Genomic DNA, 15,223 nt, shown 5'->3' on the forward strand with positions numbered 1-15,223 from the left:
GCCGCCGCGGGGAGGGTGTTACCCCGCCTTTTATACCAACACATGGCACGCTCAGCGTGACTCCGTGTTGGCCGCTGTGGCTCCGGGAAAGCAAGAGGAGGAATGCGGACCGGCACATGAGACCGCCCGTCCATCCTTTGGACGAACTGACGGGAGGTTTTTGTCCGCCTGCCAAAGGGAAAAATAGCAGCACAATTTACCTGGGAACAGATGGGTCTTCCTAGGCAGCCAGCCTTAATTAACCAACGCCACAATTCAACCGCCTCTGGCCGAGGCATGCTGCAGAGGCCTCGCCAAGCGCGGAGCCAGGAAAAGCCCTGGACTCAGCACGGCAGCTCGGGGGGATGTCACTCGTCCTCTGCTCTCCCTGCTGCTCCTCCACATCACGCTGCTGACACCGCAGGAGAGGTGGCGACCCCGAAGGCCAAGGACATTCCCACTCAGGGCACGGAGGGGAAGCGGCACGCTGCTGCCTCGGCCTCACACGCCTGCTGCTGCGGTGGCCTCTCCTCAGCTGCTTGGAGGAGGTCGCCCGTGGGGCCTCGTGCCATCTATTTTCGTGGTTTTATCAGAAGTTAGGAGCTATGAAGTTAATTCGGAAGCGCTCAAAGGCAGGTGGGGAGGGGCAAAGGGAACGGATGCAAAGGGATTGTGTTCTTGACGCTCCCTCGCTGGACCTATTAACAATTTCCTCTTCATTTTGCAGCCCATACATGGTTCCTCCTCAGCAGCTCTTCCCACCAGGCTAAAGACCCATTAGCAAGTCCCTGTGTGCCCCTGCCATAACTATAAATGTTTCTGGTTATCAGACATGGCTGAGATAGTGCCTCCGTTTCAACACCTGTTACCTTTCAAACCCATGCACTCACTTTCTTAATCTTTTCCTTATTCTTTTCCTCAAACCAAAAGCTAAATTGTTTTGAGGAGAGCCTGAAAAAAAATATCCCTCACACCTCTGAATTCCCAGAAAACAAAAATGCTGTATTTTTACCCTTTAAATGATGGCACATATGGCTCAAACCAGTTAGATCTAAATTCTTAGTGCTGTACACAGGTTGAAATTGTAAATAATAAAACCTGTGCACGGGACCTGTTGGGAGTTACATGGGGCTTTGCTGAATCCACCTGTCGGATCTACTGCCCAGGAACAACTGTAGCTCAAAGACCAGCATTGGTTCACATATATGACAATTTGATCTTTTTTTTTTTTTTTTTTTTTTGATGTATAAACATCTGTCTAGCTATGTAATCTGAAGAAATACAGAGACTGAGGACCCCACTTTTCCCTGTGTTCCCTCCTCTCACTTTTTTAAAAATTATCCTAAATACATTGCAGATGGGATTTGGGTTATCCTGGATGTTCAGCCATCGAAGCTCTCGCTGGCTGTGCAGCACAGGGCTATCTGCAAGTTAACTTACACACAATTTAGATAGCAAGTCCAATTCTCCATCTCCACCCTACCATGTGTTGCTGCCCTTCCAGTGCCATATGCCTGTCTCGGCGGAAACAATTTCTCCCCACCACGTCTGGTTGCGTTTGACATGGCACCTTCAGAAGCAGCGGGAACCCTTTGTTCGCAGCACAATAATTGTCAGAGCACCTCTTTTCCTATGGGCTCTGCTTAGCAGTACGAAAAGCTTGCATCCGCACGGCCAAAGCAAAACTGAGAGTAGGCATACTAGTTGCTGTCATGGTTGAATTAATCTGAGAAATGCGCAAACACCTGTAATTACAGAATTTCTGTTTCCCATGGATGGCTCAGTTATAGTAACTTGCAAAGTCATAAATGGCTAGTCAGTTCGCTGAACTCTTGTTTTGCTAAGGAAGTCACATCATTGGTTATGAGCTGATCTTCACATTTGAGAAGGTATCAGCAGTCTTTGAATGCCTGGGAATTTCTGTTGAAGCAAATCAGGAACTTTTTGATATACTAGGTAAAAAAATAATCAGCTTCTATTTTTTTTTTTCAATATAATTTTAAAGATGAAGGATATTCTCTATTCTTCTCTGTTACAGCTGAGTAGAACTCTCTTTTACACTACGTATGATCAGATAGCAGGGCAGTGTGAAGATATTGATCTAAGCAAGCCTAGCCCAGTACTTGGAGGCCAAACACATTATGGTAGTTTGTGATCAGCCAAAATATTTTTTGAAAGATTGATGAAATGAGAATATATATTATTTCTGAGACCCTTTCTTCTCCTCAGATCTTTGTTATTGCCCTTGCGTTTCAAATCAGTTCATAGCATAGGACCATGGTTGGAAGCCGTGGATGGATCACCCTGGGTCTGGCCATATCAGAATGGAGCCCGACTTCCATGGAAAAGAAACCACATTTTAGCCTTCCCTGCAGCCAGCCTGATGTCCACGCCACATGGTGGAGTTCGAGCCCTCCCGCTTACCTCCCTCAGGCAACTCTCATAAAGCAACACACAACTCCCGATCATTAATGATTCATTATCTGTATCCCTCTCCTTCTCTCTTTTGTTCTAACCGTCACAGTGTAATTCTTTGTCTATTTGCTGTGTATTATTGGCCAATAACACTTTGTAGAGTCTTTAGAAAGAGCTGTTTACTCAGAGTCAATAACACATTCATCCATGACGAGTTAATGCTCTCACATACACTAAGGGGGATGGTTTCAGAGGGCTGCACAAATCCCGCTGCATTGTTCCTGGGGATTTGTGCACAAACTTCTGCTTACTCCTCCTTGGAAATATACATTTAATTCCCTTGTGTATGGTAATGAAGGTGCAGCGTGCTAACATTTCCATGGCTGGTAGCCCAAACAACTTAACAGAATATACTTTTTATGTCATTGTCAGTCATTGATCGGGTGGTTGGTCGGCTTTAGTCAATAGGACAAAGGTGAAAGTCTATCTGCAGCTGAAGCAATCCCGAGCAGAAGTAGTGGAGGAGGTATAATCCAACTGGAATAATGCATTGCAAACAACAAAAAGATCATGGACAGAGACAGTCCTGTGCCTGGTAGCAAAGGGAATCCTCCAGGACTGCTTGTGCATTGCTTGTGCAACAGATTCACAAGATATGCACTCTAACTGGTGGAAAACTCCATCGAGAGAGTCCTTGCATAGCAGCAAATGTACAAAGTTTGGAAAGGATTTTTCAGAAGCACAGGAAACAGCACGTTAGAAAACTGCACATCCTAGACACATATAGCAGGCATCTTCTAAGCACTGTGCAAATCTCACAGGCCCTGCAAACTCCAGGAGCTGCCCGTAGTCAGCACTGAAGCAGCATTGCTTCAACTACTCACTCCAAACTTCAGGAAGAACTGGGCTAACTGAAGTTACCTTCTCTCTTCAGTATTGTCACTACACAATTTTAAGGTCCACAAAATCACAAATGGCTTTACAGGGCAGGAGGGCAGATCAAGCTGAGTCGCTGCTTATCAGAACATGAAAAATACTGGAATCAAAAGTGTTGTTAAACTTCTTCTGTCAGACAGCAAGTTTAAAATAAAATGGTTCAGTAAATCTCTCTCTGGTTTTGTAGATCCTTGCCTGTTTTCAACTTTTTCCCTAAGTCCATGCAACTAGCCAGTCATCTCTAGGTTTGAATGAATTATCAGGGTACACATTTTATACATCTTAGACAAAGAGCCCCAGGATTTTCCCTCCTCTGTGTGTTCACAGACTTTCTCACAGTCCCTAATGCCAGCTTAGGCTGTCAGCACTAACCTGGTGAACTAACTGGAAGACAGCAGCTTGTTCTGCTGCTCTTCCAACCCATAGGTTGAACACCAAGTCTGGGGCAGATCACATCACACTTGTTGTGTCACCCTGAGACATCAACAACAATTTTCCCACCTGTGCGATCATCAGTTCTCTCTGATTTACCGGTGTAGCCCTGCTTCAAGGACACACGAGCAACCAAAGCTTTGGGTTTTCCCTGTTTCTCTGCACTGAGGGTGCTTGCAAAAGCTTGTAGGAACATTCACGTGTGCCTGGGGTCAGTGCATGAAGACAGGCTGTGAGGCTCACGGGACATGTTTACTGACACTGTATAAAGAGGCCCATATGCGTTATAGTAGTGCCACTTGCCATATCCCAACTGACCCAACAGGCATATTCAATTTGCATCATTTGCATGGCACAACTGCTCCTCTTCCTCCTTCTTTTCATGAGTCTAAAGATACCTTTCCCTCCAGAAACAGCCAGGACAGGTGCTCCCCACATGGTTATGTCACCACCTGCTTGGAAGTGCCTCGGTGCTCATCAGGGCCTCATCTCCTGCGCATCCCTCTGTGTTCCTGTCTGTTTGAGAAAGAAGAAGCTGCCACTTCATTTTGTGATTGCTAAGCTCTTCCATGCTTCTGGGCAGGACTCGTTGAAATCTGTTTTGGACTAAACACAGTGGAGTTTTCTCCTAAGTGACCTTTTCACAATGAAAAGCTTCCATTCCACCTCAGAGCTGGCTAGGAACAAGATTCAACATCACCTGTCTATTTTCCAGAGAAATGTACTTAGTGAACAAGTAGCCTGAAAAAATGAAGTGCGGTTATCTTTGAGAGAAAAAAAATATATATATATGTATTGTTTCAATCAAATCATTTGTAGCACAAATAAGGAAAACACTATTTCATTTCCACCTGACAGCATAACTCCAAAATTGAAGTAAGTCCCTTAATAAGCTGTTCTTTCACTTGAGATGATGACATGAGTACTTCTAATTCACATCATACAACTTGGTGTGAGGAAGGCATAGCACTTTGGGTAAGAGAGCTGCTGGTTGTCCTATTCTTAAATCCCAGATATGTGAGATTTGTCATTGAGCATTTGAGATCAATTGCATCAAACGCCTCAGATAAATTCAGTGGATTAAAGCTGACACAGAACTATTATATTTATCAATGGAAAATGCAAAATTTATCAACTGTAACCAAACCTCCAAGTTCAAATCAGTGACCATTTTGAAGAAATCATGGACTTTGGTTTGGGAAAGCAGTGTTCAAGTAGTTATAACACAACAAGAAATAATAAGATGAAAACTATTCCTTCCCTTATCTTTTTAATTAAGGCATATTTTCATCCAATAAAGAAAAAACAATTTCATACCAGAAAAAAAAAAAAAAAAAAAAAAAAAGAAAGAAAGAAAAAAAAAAAGAGGCATGGAAATAAAATGCAGCCATTGAAATTAACATTTTCACAACAACAACAACAAAGCTTTTTCTCTTGGATTCTCTGAAGTATTACAAGTAGGAAGACTATATCAGATCCATTCTCTGAAAAAAATGTGTGGCATGCATTATTCTGAAACTATGTTTTCACAATATATGCTAATATTTTCAATGATCAAAAAATAAATAAATACTACAAAATAAAGTTTATTTGTTTTGAGCAACACAGGAGACTTTACTTTTGTGAACCACTTACTCATGTTATGGATGTGGAGAAGATTAAAAAATAAATGGTTTAAACAAAAAACTAAATTACAGTATATATTTTCTGAGACTTTATGGGGTAATTCATGAGTAAACATTGAGAAATGCTTTTATCCCAAAGACGTTCTAGTGATGTTAACTGATTTCTATTCAGTTTCACACTTTAGAGCAGACCTCACAAGGTAGAATACATGTAAAATGTATTCATTTTAGGAATTTATTTATTTATTTAGGAATTCATAACTGGGATCAAGCAGAGTTAAAGAAAGAAAACTGATTTTTCAAAGTCAGCGTGATTATTTTCATGTCATAGAGAAGAAAATCGAAGCACATGTAAGTACAGATCAGCACTTAAAAGGAATAGACAGAAGGTCTCCAAGCCCAAGGACATGACACCGGGCTGATCTTTACTATACAAAATTCAAGAAATACCAAAAAAACACACTAGTTGTCCCTGAAACTTCTGGGAACCCCTTTACAACTTTTCATCGAGTGTAACACATGGATGATTTGGACAGCTTTACAAAGGATTATCAGAACGGGCTGCTTTGTGGGATCTGGCACCATGTTTGCAAGTGTAAATGTAGATTATGGTAAAAAAATATTTTCAAAGCAAATAGATGCTAAGGTTTCTCTAAAATAAAGTTTAACAAACGTGGTTAGTTCGTTCTTTTGAAATTCCAGGAACTGTAAAACATTAGCCTTTGAAAATGATCTGCTCCTTTATTTATTTTAATCCTTTCTGGATTTCCATCCATTATTTAGAAGTGCAAAGTGAGTTGTTTATGCAAACAAGGAAAATGATACTTTTCTGATTTTATATGCAGAATCATGACATTCCACTACAATGCGTTATTAACATGATAATACTTTGCACTTTTATGGGGGCTTCCACGCAAGGAATTCAAAGTGCTTTGAAGGAATTGCTGCTTTTGCCATTCAAATTTATATTGCCAAACCAGCTAGGAAAATATGTTTCTGTAATTCCTCACCTGCACTCAAATAAATAAATTGTGTGTAACTTAATATGAATGCTTCGTAACTCCAACTGGTTCTAAAACTATCACTTTTGAATACATGCTGTATACAAATCAACATTTAATTGCGTAGCACTCTGCTACAGCTCCCTGTATGCTGCTACTTCATGGATGTTCCCAGTAGCTCAATGGATTGCATGAAGAAAGACCACAATTAAAGGTACTCTTGCTAAAGGGCTAAACACACCATTAGCTCCTGCTGGCTTCCTGTGTACCTGCAGTTCAGCAGAGACTTGATACACATCTGCTTCTCCCGAGCCGTAGATCCCTCAAAGCCCAGCAGGATACTTGTTTGTTTTTCTTTTTAGAATGAAGATTTTTCTAGGGGATTTTGTTCTCTGTGAACTGCCTTATAGCTGGGGAACTGCCGGTTAACTCTGCAGCCTGTCTACACACAGAAGGTGCTTTCCTGAGTAGGTGTCTGTGCAAGCTGCTCAGGAGCACCCTGGTTACTCCGCAGCCAGCTCTCACTTCTATCCTCTTGGCAAGCTGCTGACTGTAGAGTGGGGGAGCCCAGACCCATAGAGGGATTTGTGTTGACCACCACTGGATCCATGTAAAAGAGCACTCATGCTTGCTGGATGTCCCATGAAGATGTTACTTTCACACTCAGGTGGGCTCCAGCAACTCCCTCAGGAAGGAGGTCAGGGGGAGCTTGAGTGGCTCCCTCAGTGTGGCAGAGGATCCTGAAGTTCCCAAAAGCTGATCCTTTTCCTTTCCCTGAGGTCTCCTTGGAGCCCATTGCACAAGGGGCTGCTTCTTCCCGCTGTCAGTCAGAAGAACGAGGAGAGTTTTCAAATACCTACGTCAGCCAGACTGTAGCAGGCACTTCAATGCATTCAGCCAGCTACTCCCTCTGAGAGCAATGCAAGTTTTTTGCCCCTAAAAAAAAGACAAACAGAAATAGGGTTACAGGATCCTATATTTCCTTGCCTTGCTTTTTATTTTGCTGTTTCCTCCTTTCAGAGCCCTAGGGCCTGCCAGAATTAGAAGGGTGCTTGTTTCTCACATGCACACAGCAAGAAACTTAGCAGCAGGAAATGGCTCACGCCCAGCACGTTGCTCACTCTGCAACATTTTTCTGCTATCCTGAAGTTTCCTACACCATCATTCAATGAGAGAACCACCTCTGTTTAGCCCAAAACTACTACTGAAAGTTAAAATAATTACCTACAAAGAGAGTACAGGTTTCTTTCATCTAATTAGATAATATGCCCAGGTGTTTAGCACCAAGGCATCTACGCCTTAATTGGAAAAAGTCAAGGACAAAAACTAATTAGCAGCATTAATCAAAAGCAGAGGTCTAATGACAATTAACAACACATCCTTAGCACAAATCCAGTACCTTTATTATAAGGTGTTCCAAATTACAAAAAGAATAGGCTGGAGCTTTACAGTAAGTGTTTCCTATTGTTATTTTTTGGTAAAACTACACATTATTTCTGCCAGAGAAAAAAAATACTAGACAGACTAAACAATATTATTTAGCCTATAATTTGCCAAAAAATAAAGAAAAAATCAACATTCCTGGGCATCTCTCTATGCTATTGCAGTGCCAAACAGACAGACAGATCTGTGTATTCGCAAACTGCTCCTGAAGGGAGAGGTCACACTAGGAAGAATAAAAAAACAATAATAATAAAAAAAAAGCAAGGGGAAGGGATTCATACCATCTCTTGCCACGATGCTATTTTTGCTGCTTTCCACAAGTACGGGAGGTTACAGATCTGAAAAGTGTTGGCAAAGTCTTCAGTTGTTTTGAACAAATGGTCTGCTGAGCTGCAGTAAAGAACATCAGACCACCAACTTCCTTCAAAAGCCTCTGAAGCAGGCAGAGCCAGAGGGGAAACGCACGCTTCTCCAGCTCTTCCCAGCAGCCCTGAAGTTTAGGAACATGACAGAAGGGAGCCTGCAGCTTTTTGAGGGTGCCAACACATTCAAACACATCCCAGAACAAGATTTAAGCTCAGACACATGGGGTTTTAGGATTACTGGTGTCCAGCAAACTGACTCATGTTCCCTTTTCCCATATACTCAACCCCTTCTGTGGGGCAAAAGTGAACACTCACCCGCTTCAAAACTTAAAAGATGTGGGTTAAAACCTGTGGGGAGAGGGGAAATCTTTGCACCAGGTTAACAGGTAGGCCAGTCATTTGCAAAGAAAATGTCCAGATCCTGACTGTTTATGCGTGCTGAAAATCCCACATCTGGACAACGGAAGGTTTAGCATTCTTTCTCTATCACTTTCAGGCCCTTTACCCACATCAATTTGTGTAGGGATTTAACAATCTCACTTCTTTCACTGCACCAATCTGTGCAAGAAAGGCCAAGGCTGTGTGTAATGCCTGCGTGGCTGCAGTAACATCTGTTTCGTCACCCCTATTTAGCAAGCATTCCGTGTTGTGCATGCATTGCCTGCTAGATTCGGTGCCTACCAAAAACTTTCCCGGGGATCCCCTGCTCTCTGGAGGCTAAAGTTTACTGAGACACAGTCTTAATGTGTTTCTCAAATGGAGGTGGTAGCGATTCTTCGTTCTTCTGCACCAAGCAGAGCTCCTACACATCGCCCTTCTCCCTGAGGACTAAGGCAACGGCGACTGCTACTGGGACAAAATAAATGCAGCTACTCTGCCGGCCTGCTGCAGCTCTAACATGATCTTTTTATTATTTCGATAATTCTATGTTACATCTATGTTACTTAGCCAGGAGACAAAGCAAAAAGGGAAAAAGATAATGTTCATTTCATTTGATGTGTGGACCAAGAATAATTGCCATCAATACTGATTAACCCTTGGGGACACCGCTGAATTTAAAACCTGCAGACTGTGAAATCCCAGCTGATACACGCTCTGCTTTCAGCAGCACTCATTACATGATTCTATGTTTATTTTTATCTGAGAGAACTGTGAAACTAATGGTCCCACACTGGGAATAATATGTTATCATATGCTGCAGGGTTGTGCAGTTTCTGCAGCTCGCTACCCCTACCAGGCACTAATCAATGACTGAGTATTTTGGGGGAAAAAAAATTGTTTCTTGAAGTTTTTCAAATCCTCAGAAAGCACTTGGTGGTCTTCTAGTTCAGTGTTATTTGTGCCGTAACACACTTCAAGTTTTTAATGAATGTAAATCACCGGAGACCAAATTCTGCACCACCCCACTGCAGACCCTACTGGGTTAATTGACTTCACAGAGGTGGCATGAATTCACGCAGAACTTGGTTTAACCACTCATACCCACATAGCTTTAGTTATTGCACTACAGGCAGTGAAACTACGGGCCAGGTACCAAACTCACTGTGAGTGCAAAACCGAATCCTGTCCTGCCTCAGTGATGTGATACACCTGGGTATCAAAACCTACCACAGTCATTTTAATAAAGGTGACAATTTGGTGGTAATATTAGCCAGACGAATGAATTCTCAGCAATTTATCTTCCAATTCACATGTTTTAAAATGTAATTTTCCACATGTTGTTTATATTTAAAATGTACAATAAAATACCTTCACATGATTACTACTAGCAGTGTTATTAGTAAAAGTAGATCAGGATTTATTCTGTACTACATGCTTAAAGTAACTTGCAAAAATATGCAGTGAGATGTGAAAAATTCACCTGTCATCACACAGAGGAAAAAGTGGCAACTGACTTTTTTCCAAGGCTTGCACTTCAGAGATCATGATTTTTAGGCAGGGAGGCGCAGTACTCCTGAAATGTACAATTAACACTGAGATGTGTCCACATCTTCCCAACCATGCTAAGTGTCCTGTCTAGAAGTATAACAGCGGACTGCCATCGTGCCAGGGCAAGCACCGTTTCCTTCCCCCCATCTGGGCAGTATATGCATGGTCCTACTCCTCTAGCACCCCCTGTAACTATCCTAGAATTAATCCTGAATGAACCATACTGTATTTGTTTCTGACTTTCTTTTTAATCCCTGCCTACGCCTTCAGCCAACGTCTCCCAGCAGGTATGAGATGTATTTCAAAGCACTCCATTTTTCATAAGAGCATCGCGCCGGCTGCCACAGCTGCAGCCAGGACCCAGCACCGCAGGCACTGCTCCCTGGCTGATTTAGGATGCGCTGGCACCTCGGTGCTGCCAGGTACTGTGCACACAAGTGAGCAGACACAGGAGGATGGTGAGTGCCCCTGTTCCTCTCCCCACTGCTTCCCTTCCCTTCTGCAATGCCACTGTGCAGGGTCTCATTTAATGCTTCATTTAACACAGCAGAAGCCTGTAGATAGAGCATGGGGGCACAGAAAAGTGTTACCTAGCACTGTCTTTTCTCTTCTTATCTGTCATTTAAAGTTACACTGAAATGTACCCATACTGTTGCTAACACAGCCTAGGTGGAAGTTTACAATACTGATTAGCCAACCAGAAATGAAAGTTATCCTATTCTCTGTTTTCAAATACAAGCCATATTTTAGAGAGCACACAGAACTCCCTGTAAAGCGGAGAAACAGATTTCAATCTTTGTTTCCTCCTTTTGATCCAGACAAAGAGCACAGGGCAGATTCTGAGGTGAAAAGTATTTACTAGACAGCAGGGAGTCACCATTGCTCTTCCACGTTTCCCTTGTCTAAGGAGGGAAGTACAACATAATGTTCCCACTTGTGATTCTCTACATCAATGATGTAGAGATCAAATTAAATTTTGCTGATCGTGGTATGCAAAAATTAAATCTGGCATCTGCCATTCCCCCTGAGACAATGATCAAGGTTATTTAAGGCAGCAGTTTCAAGAGAAAAGTTTTCAGGTTCTCTAAAATAAATAATGTTGAGAGAGAGTATTCGTCATTTCTGCTACAGACACATCTAGAAATCCCAGCTAAGGATCACAAATCAGCAGTAGTCACTTTTTATATCTGCATGTCCAATAAAAGCTACCTTTACCTAAAGAGAGCTCATTACCTAAATGACTCACAACACAAAGCAGGCAGGATGCAGTGCAAGGCACATGAGGCAGAGAAAGCAGAACCTGTACAGCAAGGACCTATGCACCACAGGTGTAAAGCTACATATACACCACAGGCTTAGGCAAGAAGACCTAATGGGCAATCCATTTTTTGCAGGCATGAAACAGAACTTTTCCCTGTGTAGGTGAAATGCCACAAGATTAATATATCGTTGTTTCACACATCTTGACACGCCTGCAGATTTTATTTATTCTATACGGCAGCAGCGTGTGTGGAGCTCTGTTATATTCCTGCAGCCTTTGTGCCTGTAAGGTTCTCGTGGCTCACCCCACCAGAAATGTCCTGGAGACATTCAAGACTGGAATTGGGTCTGAAGCAATCTTTGCAGAAATAAAAGATACTCCAGTAAAAAGGAGAAAGATCTGACCAGTGTGCCAAGCCTACAAAGCGGCACATTTGCCCCTTATCTGGCCCTATGAGAGGGCCAAAATTCAGAAATTTGTCTGTATATGACAATCTGAGTCAAAACACAGAAGTGGTAAGAGCTGACTGAAATGAGTCATTTTCAAGGTTCTGAAGTAATACCGGAAACCTACTGCCTCTCTTCTTGCACAGAAAAATCTTTCAAAACAAATAAGCATAAGTATCTTTTCCAGAGATGTACACAGAAATCACACCTCTCTCCCACCAACACATATGAAAAGCACGTGACGCATGTCAAAGCATGTGATCAACTCGAGAAGACTGCTTACAGATGGGTATGAACAACAACAAAAACAACGACAAGGTCTTATTATAAGTGTGTTTGTCCATCGTATGCTGGAAGGTCTAATAAAGTACCTTTTACTTCTGCTAAGGGAAATCTCAGTCTTCCAAAGCGTTCATGAAGCAGATCTGTAGAATTATATGAACATGAAAACTATGAGCATAAACAGCTGCATACCTAATTTTAGTGGAAGTACTTTCTAAGACTTCTGAAATACTCAGTCTTTTCCAACACTTTTCCTGGAGAAACAGCATCACCTTCAGGCCAAAAAAGATCACATTCCGATTTTGTTAGCCAGGAAAGACTTAAAAATTACTTCTCAAGTCTTGCATGATTTTTGTTTATTTCTTATCCTAGATGGCAAAACACAAACATAGATAAATTTTCATTGGGCTGTACACGATTACTATTATTTTTAAACGGGGTGGTCTCTCTTAGTTTTGGATCCACCAAGGTTTCAGAACAATCTGCACACTTGGGCTCATAACAAAATGATATTAGCAAAAACAGAAATACAATTTAATATAAATAGATGTGTCAGGTGTAAATAACCACGGAAAGTTATATAAAGGCATCCTGGAAGCTGTGTAGCAGTGTTCTCCCTAGCAAAACCACTAAACCAGGTTCACCAGTCCTAATGTTGACAGTAAATAAAGCAAATCAAAAGCAGGTTCACATCACTTTATACTAGTTTTCATTAATTCCCAGCATTTTTATACTGAATGAACCCCTGCCTGTATAATCAGCCCTAACTAGACATGCTGGGAGTGCCACGGAGCCACTAGCAAACAGTGAACCTCTTGCACTGGATCTGCTATACGCCATTTTCAAAAAGTTTCCTTGGAAATGCTTTCCAAGGGCTTTTTCAGGCTGGTGTCCTCAGCAGAGGCTCAGCAGTATCACCTCTCCCCATGTTTTACCACTTGAGCTAGATTCCAGCTATTCTGCTACATGGGGTCTTGCCTTTAGGGCTTCTATTGCCCTAAACTGGAACAATCTTACATTCCATTTTTCCCCTCAACACCTGCTGATACTGTAAAGAAGGCAAAATTGCTGAGTGCACCAGGGTCAACACTACTCCTCCAGGGAAAATTCTTCTCTCTTTACCCCTACAAATGTTGGAAAACAAAATCTCCCATAACATGGTATCTTTTTTTGCTGGCTTTCTCATTATAGCATAGCTATGTGTGCAGATGAATGAGTCCCTGCATCTGAAGTGTCCAAAACAAAGTAGCTGAGTGCTGCATGAGGCAAAGCCACCAAACTCTTTCCCCTTCTACTATTGCTCACTTAAGTATTTTTCTCATCACAACTTTCTCTTCACTGGAGGCAGTGTCTTGAGGATTGCTTCATCTTTCCTGTGCCTAGGCCAGACAGAAGATTCACTTGATGACCAAGCATTATCACTGGGGATAATGAGGAAGGCTAGTGAGAAAGGTGAAGAACTCTCTTTGAACTATATTTATATCTTAAAGTCTTTATGCTTATAGTTAAAAAGCGGAAAGGACAATGAATGATAGGAAAAAAGGGAAAGGGAGGTGTAAAGAGGCAAAAAAGTGCAGATAAATATCAGAGTCTTCACCACAAAGGGCTGAGAAACCAAGAGAGTAAATTCATCTCATGTGCAGGAAAGAACAGTTTCAGAGAACTTCTGCAAAAATGGTAGAGAATTAGAAAGAGAGTTCACTAAATACAATGCTGAAAAAAAAAAAAAAAAAAAAAAAAAAAAAAAAACATTAAAGAAAAAAGGTCACAGGCAAATCATGGAGGTTTGTTGTTGTTTAAAGAAAAAAATGTATGGTAGAAATAAGTGAAATTAGAACAGAATAAAAATAAAGAGTTTAGAAGAACTTTATGTTTGGAGAAGCAGGAGCTGAGCGAACCACATAATGATATTATTAAGATTCAGATTCTGTCCACTTTTCTTTCCAGATTCTGCTTCCAGGTAAACATCCTGTCCTTTAAAAAGTTAGTTTAGAACTAGAATTTTTGTACTTTGAATACTTGGGCATCGCCAAGAACCCTTCAGAAATAGAAATCACAAAAGAAGTAATGGTGCCACACATACCACTTGCCCCATGAGACAAACGCATGCACAGACATACAGCGAGTTCAGCCTTTTTTGAGATTTTATTCAGAATCTTAGATCTCAGTGTTATTGCTTCATGCAGTAAAACAGGGAAGAACTATCTTGACTACTTTTAAGCTGTCTGTGCGTTAAAGCAGTGTAGGTATCTAGCCAGAAACTGTGGAAGCCTTGTAGAAGCCTGAAGGGTGGTTACGGTAAACCTCAGGTTTGCTTTGCCTAGTGTAGCTTAAAGTGCAGCATGACCCCACACCAGCCACCAAACAACACCCCAAATCGCATGTCTCCACCAGCAAATACCCAGAGCTCAGCGGCCTGGGAGGTTTAGCTGGCAACGCTGTAGGCGTGGAGGGACGTGGCTGCTAACTGGCAATGCTTTCTCACCCCTCTCAGGTAAGTACCAAGATTTTTTTTTTAGTAAATAGCTTGATGAGGGCTATATTTAACGCCACCTCACTTCAGTTTTAGCTATGAGAACACACTGGTGCGGAGGAGGCCGCATCTGCTGAGGCAGATAGATATCTGTGAAGCGCTCAGCAGCAGCAGCAGCGCACTGAGGTCATGAGTGAAAAAGGGAACCAGCGGGAGCCGTTGCGGCTCTCCATGCAGGTTTGCTTCATGATTTCAAAAACTGGTAATAATCAAAGAGAAGGAACAAAAAAAAAAAAAAATCGAAGAGCCGGATGAAACATTCATGAATAGAAACCGAAACGAGCCGAGCCCTCGAGTGCCCGGCAAGCGGTGCCTGAGGCCGCCCAGGGGAACTGGCCACGGGTGGCGGAGCGGGACGGGACCCCCGACCCCGAGGCGGGCAGGACCCCCCTCAGCCGTCCCAACCGCCATAACGGCGGCACCCCCGGCCCGTTAATCCGGCCGGGAAGGGGCGGGCCAGCCCTGAGGGGGCGTTTCCAGGCGCTCGCTCAGCGCCGGGGCCGCCGCCATTTCGCGCTGCGCCCTCGCCGAGCCGGCCCGGGGGCTGCGGGGAGCCCCGCGGGGATGGCGCCCGCG

The sequence above is a fragment of the Aythya fuligula genome, chromosome 1, assembly GCF_009819795.1.
Source record: "Aythya fuligula isolate bAytFul2 chromosome 1, bAytFul2.pri, whole genome shotgun sequence".
Taxonomy (NCBI): Eukaryota; Metazoa; Chordata; class Aves; order Anseriformes; family Anatidae; genus Aythya; species Aythya fuligula.